Source organism: Macrobrachium rosenbergii, chromosome 51 (assembly GCF_040412425.1).
Source record: "Macrobrachium rosenbergii isolate ZJJX-2024 chromosome 51, ASM4041242v1, whole genome shotgun sequence".
Classification (NCBI taxonomy): domain Eukaryota; kingdom Metazoa; phylum Arthropoda; class Malacostraca; order Decapoda; family Palaemonidae; genus Macrobrachium; species Macrobrachium rosenbergii.
The window spans coordinates 62,716,548-62,723,701 of NC_089791.1; the positions used below are offsets into that span (position 1 = coordinate 62,716,548).

The window sequence follows — 7,154 nt, forward strand, 5'->3', positions numbered from 1 at the left end:
TATAATTCCACAAAAGATATTTCCAATCCTTCGAAGAGGCTTTCGTTTATGATTCAAAAAGAAATATGTTCGTCTCCTTCTAATTACACTGGAACAAAATTATTCTTGCTTTTGTATGTTTCTGCTAATGAAATATCTTTTGGTGCAGAGGATGGGACTAACAGCCTCATCCTAAAATACTGCCCCGATATCACTGGAGTAGTACCCTCTAAAGCCATCACCTCCCAGGCTAAGAGTCGTGAAGTCTATAAATACAAAAAACATATACATATATACAGTCACACGCACACACACACGCACACAAACACACACTCACACATAATATATATTTACTTATTTAGTATGTATATATATATATATATATATATATATATATATATATATATATATATATATATATATATATATATATATATATATATATATATATAAACAACAGAGAGAGAGAGAGAGAGAGAGAGAGAGAGAGAGAGAGAGAGAGAGAGAGATCGGTAATATATTTCATCGTTCAATAATTTTAAAGTGTCTGCACTTATTTCCTTGACATTGTCTTTTTTATAACATTTATATTTTATTCCTTTTTGAGTTATTTACGACATGAAAGTCATCAAATCCTGGACTGCTGGAAAATCTTTTAAAATATATTAGCCCTGCAGAACTAGGCCTTCAACTGTAGATTTAAAGTGAAGGACGGAAATTAAAAGCTGAAACTGTCTGATCTCTAAAAGCAAAACAGATACTCAAACTGCCGTGCGGAAAGGGAGATGATTGTGAGTAAGTAATTTAACTTTACGTTCTTTGTTATGAATTGTAATTTGACAAGCTGTTTTGACCGAGACATGGAGGCTATATTGTCATTACCCAGGTAAAGTGTCTGTTACTTGTAGTTGTCAGCACTCTTTATCCAAACGGGCACATTATATTTACCATATTTAATGTCATTTTTTATTTCAATGTACCGTGCTAGAGTATGAAGAGTGACGTTAAATTAGAAGTCAAATGTAACTCAAAATGAGACGATTGTTGTTAGACAAGACGATTTTACAGAACAGCAACAATTATGGCTATTAAAAACCTTTAAACTCTTGTGAATTTGTAATGTTATCTCTGAATAAGCAGTCTCATATCAAATCCCCGTGGTGTTCCATATTGTAAAAGAGAGGAAATTTTGAATTGGTGAATCGCTGAAGAAGGAAATGAACTGGGAAAAAATAATTCGAGGACGAAGGGTAGTTGCTAATAACAAATATTCCATAAATGATACACTGAGTATATGAAAATGTAAGAAAATCCCCCGAATTGATAAAGATTTCTGCAACCATAATCATTTGTAACGTTGACAAAAATTTTTATTACTTAACGACACTGTTTTCTATAGACCAAGTGTGACGATGATTCACAAATAAGAAATAACCTTAAATTATGACTTCATTTACTAATATTGCTTCAGTAGCTCATATATGGGCTGAAGTTGTCAGCTCAGATATGACAATTATTGAGATCTTTTATTTTAGTTCAAATTTTTAAAGTAAAAAGCGTTTAGTGTTCTGTGAAAAGGCTTAGTTTATGGCTCCTAGCTCAGACTACAATAGCTGCCTAATCAATTAATTTTTTAAACTAACATATGAAGCTGGGCAGACCTGGTTAATGCTGTTATTTTCTTCAAACTCAAAAGGATAAGTCTACTTTTATGAGTATGATAATATTTCCTTCCTTCATTACATAAGAAGGCATATTAATCTTTGTAGGTGAAAAGTTCGAATTTTTACTTCACGGAAATATCTGTACGATCGAAACTGTTATAGCTGTTACAAAATAAGTGAAAGTATAGAAGCAAAATATCAAAGCACTGTACAAACAACAGTTAGTCATTATGGAAAATTACAAAATATAGGAAGTAAACTTACGATAGTTATTACGGAATAATGTTCTGAAAAAATGTTAAAATATATATTTCAATTCCTCATCGGTCGAAATATATATATATATATATATATATATATATATATATATATATATATATATATATATATATATATATGTCTTTTTCAATCAAATAACATAGATTTGAAAACAAATGAACTATGGGAATGAAGAGACTGAAATCGTCAAATTTATACGTAATTTTTTTTTCTAGTTGAAATGTACAGTATGTTGAATTCATTGTTGCCGTATTTTTATAAACCTTTTTCTCAGCTACGAATGTATAAGGCGTGCGGCATTTATCTCCTCAGATATAAGGGAAGGGGGAAGGCGGATGGGGTAGGGGCAGGGGGCTGGGATAGGGGCTTGGAACCACCCTATTATCTAAGTTGGGTCAAATAATGGCCACTTGCCAAATTTTGTGTAGATCGGTTTCTACAGCGCACCAACTTACAGACATTCACTTATATATATATATATATATATATATATATATATATATATATATATATATATATATATATATATATATATATATGTGTGTGTGTGTGTGTGTGTGTGTGTGTGTATAAATATATATATATATATATATATATATATATATATATATATATATATATATATATATATATATATATATATATATATGTATATATATATATATATATATATATATATACATATATATATATATATATATATATATATATATATATATATATATATACTATATATATATATATATATATATATATATATATATATATATATATGTATATATATATACATATATATATATATATATATATATATATATATATATATATATATATATATATATGCATAAAAGAAAAAACGAAAAAATCTGTAGAAATAATATTTTAAACAAATGCCCAAAACGAGCTTTTCAATGTTTACTCAGAGGAGGCAGTTAATTGCTATACTGAGATAACAGCAGCCACAAATAGCAGCCTAGATATTTCGGTAATAAAAAAAAAACTATGTAAATGTCCTGCATAAAAACTCAGGTATCAGTTTCACCGCAGTAATACAAGGGCTAAGTACGTTTAATTTTAGTAATATTCATTTGTACTTGGTTGCGAATCATATACCAGTGTAGCAAGTTTTATGTATCAATGTATCACACACACACACACACACGTATATATATAGTATATAAATATATATATATATATATATATATATATATATATATATATATATATATATATATATATATATATATATATATATATATATATATATATATATATATGTGTGTGTGTGTGTGTGTGTGTATATAGAATATTTCATTATATATCGTTATGACAAAATATCCACGGGGATTAAAAGTTATTAATCAAAGTGATGAAAAGAAATATGCTACAGGCTTATGCTACAAATTATTTCGTGAGCTCTAAAAGAAATTACGAGTTACGTTCAGGAAATAGTATTCATCATGTGCTGTATTTTAAACTTCCATGAAAGACAAGTAAAAGAAGGCAGTAGGAGATAAAAATAATACCCGCAAAATTAGCGATTTCAAGGATATCCATAGATCGCATTCGGTCATGTTCCAAGAGGAAAGACACTACTATGACTTTAGAGTCCTTGGCAAATGACGACACAGTTCCCGTCCGGACATTTGAACCTCCGGAGTCCGGACCTTTTACTCTTCTGAGTGTAACATCGCTCTTGGCGGTAGACGTTTAAAGGGAGTTTGCTAAGTATTCCCTTTTCTTCAGGAGTGGTACAGTCAATTCCTCCTTAACTTATCGTAGCGTAATTAGTCTTGTTGTGAAGTTTTTACGAAAAAACTGGTTATCACGCGACTAGACTACAGTTGGTGCTTGAGATTTCATCGATTGATGTCACTTCGTTGATCAAGTTATAATAAACCCCGGGCTTCTGCAAGGTAATTCTGCAAGGTAACACGAACTTTCCTACATCATTGCTAATATTGTATATTTGTTCCGGGGATTTTCGAATCTTGCTGCGTGTTTAGTCTCGTACAAATCTTTGGCAGTCATCATCATTATTTCTGTGGGCGTTTAGCCATAATCTGACGTGAGTAAACGCCAAAATTTACGAGATTTAGAGGAAGTTACGCACAGTTCTAAAGATTTGTCTTTAACAGGATGTTTTTGGTACGAATTCGACTTGGAGTTCCCGTTCTAAAGTAAAGCTTCACACATGATAAAAAAGTGAGTTTGTTTGCAACAGGTATTAGTTTTTTTTTTGTTTGCCATTTAAATTTAAATTTTTGTAATTATTAATTTTTCAAATTTTTTTGTAATTTACTTTTAATTTTTGTAAAGTTTTAATTTGTATATATTTGATTAATTTACTTTTTTAAATTTTTGTAATTAATTTTTAAATTCGTCATAAATTTATAGTTAATTTTGTAGTAAGTTTTTAATTTGTATATACTGTTCTTGATTAACTTCACTACTTTTAAATTTTTGTAATTTTAAATTCGTCATAAATTTACTTTATTAATTTTTGTAGTAAGTTTTTAATTTGTATATACTGTTCTTGATTAACTTCACTACTTTTCAATTTTTTTTAATAAATTAGTTTTTAAATTTGTCATAAATTTATCTTATTAATTTTTGTAGTTTTTAATTTGTATATACTGTTCTAGATTAACTTCAAATTTTTGTAATAAATTTTTAAATTAGTCATAAATTTACTTTATTAAGAATTTTTGCCATAAGTTTTTAATTTGTATAAACTGTTCTTGATTAAATTTATTTTAAAGGTTTGTAATTAATTTTTGTACTTTAAATTTTTGAAAATCTAGTTAATTTTTGTAAGTTTTAAGTTGTTACAAGTTCTTAGATTATCTTCACTACTTTAAATGATTGTTTTAAATTAGTCATAAATTTACTTTATTAATTTTTGGTAGTAAATTTCTAATTTGTATATACTTTGAGATTAAGAATTCATACTTTTAAATTTTTGTAATTTTTAAATTAGTCATTGAAAATTGTTTTATTGATTTTGTAGTAAGTTTTTAATTTGTATATACTGTTCTTGATTAACTTCAGCTTATCCTCCAAATTTTAATTTCCTTGGGGTGGGGGAGCTAAATGCTTGCAATAGTAGGTCAGTGATTTGGACCTACTATGCAAATCATCAAACCATGCAAAATTTTTTTTTCAGGTTGTCCAAAGTTAGACTTAATTTCTGCTGTTTTTTGGAGTTAGTTTCAGAACTTGGTCAGTTTCAAATATGCAAGAAAATTTATGAACTCAACAGTTAAGTTTAAGAAGCTCAGCAACGATGAGGAAATTTTTTGCTGTTTATGCCGTTTGATGGCGGCTAATATGCTCTTCAAATCATTAAAACAAAATTAAATTTATGTACAGGTTGTCCTTATGTTTTACTTAAAAGTTTAGCTGTCAGCAGATGGAATTAAGTTTGATACTTAGTTGTTAAGTCTGATAAGTTTTAGCCCATATTCATAAAGGTTTTTCCCAAATTTATTAAATTTGTGGTTGGGTTATTAAGTCAGATAAATTTTAGCCCATATTCATAAATGTTTTTCCCAAATTTAAGTTTTTAATCGTAACGTTTTTAGACTTAATACGATCCTGAGGATTCAGCTAGTTGCATCGTTCAAACCTGGCAGCTTGGCAGCATTCGAGGAGGTTACCTTTCTCGCAACTGAAAATTTCTGGTTAACGAGCAACCAGACTTGTCATTTACGATAATAGGACTTGCATACCAATAGCTAATCTCTTCTGTCAAAACCATGCAAAATTTTCCCGACAGAGATTGTCCAGAGTAATTTTAATTTCTGCTGTGAGCAGATCCGGTTTTTTAGATGAATTAGTTTTGGAATTAGTTTTATGAAGTTTCAGTAACTTTTGGAGGTAATACCATGTTTTCATTCGGCTGCAAAACTAATTTTTCAAGTCAACTCATGCATGGACAATTGATATCTAGACAACTGAACATAGAGTTAACTCATGTTTTTCTGAACCGAGGTTTAAATATTTTCACTTAAAAAATAACCACTTAAAAATAGTTATTGATAAGTCTTGTTATATGAACAACAGTGATCATGTAAATCTTTAATTAATGACTAGCAGCCTTTAAATTCGATAGTTCATTAGTTACTGTTTTTCCAGCAAACAACTCACCTTCGTTAAAGCTGAAAACGATTTTTCTTATATTTTGTACTTGTCAAGTTAGTTGGTTTCTTAACTTTTCAGCAGTTTTAAAATTTAAAATCTCAGCGAGGAGCTAGTAAGTCAGTTGGTTTCGCACTTAACTTTTCAGCTGTTTTAAAATTTTAAAATCTCAGCGAGGAGTTAGTAACTTTGTGGATAACTACGTATTTAATTTTCACAGACAGAATGTAGATATATCAAGAACAGTATGGCTATGTGAAGTAAAGATGTGCAGAGCGAGCGGTCAGACGACGGTTGAGGAGAACCCATTTGAGATAGTAACTTGAACAGGGGAACACTCACAGCGATGATGTGAATAAAATGAAATCAAGAACTGTCCTCGTTCTAAGCCTAAGCCATGTCTTTCTCTGAGAGACCGCGAGAAAACTGCCACAGAGTTTGTTTCAATTTTCTTACAAGATGAGGCTTTTTGCCAGCAACGTGAAGTTTATCACAAAGTATTCGTTAGTGGCGATAGGCAGAACAGTAGCACCCTCTGTTCCATCAGAATGGTGTTGATATCCCGTTTTTTACTGCAAATTGAATCAGGCAGAGTTTTTTGCAATTTTACTGGCGTAGAAGATGGATTTCTTAATTTTCGCCTCAACGGGTGTGTGATCTTGTTAAGCATGAACATAGGCTGAGTTGGTTACCCAATTTCATAGTTTGTTCCATCTATTTACCAGTTATATACAATCAACACTAAATTTGTTGTTACTCTGAAGAACATGTTTTGCATTTCGTTACCCAACAATAGCTAAGTGACTTACGATCGGTTGTTTTACTCCAATGATACATCAGCCTAAATGAGTTATGATGAACCTGAAAAACCCTCATGCGATGAGCCTTATTTAAAGATTTCAGGCAATGAGTTTTTAAAACCCTATGAAAACAGGCGATGGTTATTTAAGTCCAATGGATACATATTAAGTATTTGTATTACCCAATGTGATACAGGCACTGAGTTTTTTTTGGATTTTTTTTTTTTTACCAGTGACTGATGTTATTGTTGCAATGATGAACTGTCCGATGAGTTAGTTTACCCAAGAATTT

The 7,154-nt window shown here is 29.9% G+C and overlaps 1 long non-coding RNA gene across 1 annotated transcript; it reads left to right on the plus strand.

Annotated features, from left to right (window-relative positions):
- Window positions 1-3,602: 3,602 nt before the first annotated feature.
- LOC136833565 (uncharacterized) lies at window positions 3,603-6,931 on the plus strand. Its single transcript, XR_010851514.1, has 3 exons — window positions 3,603-3,838; window positions 4,061-4,127; window positions 6,283-6,931. It is a non-coding gene; the product is annotated as an uncharacterized lncRNA (long non-coding RNA).
- Window positions 6,932-7,154: the final 223 nt, after the last annotated feature.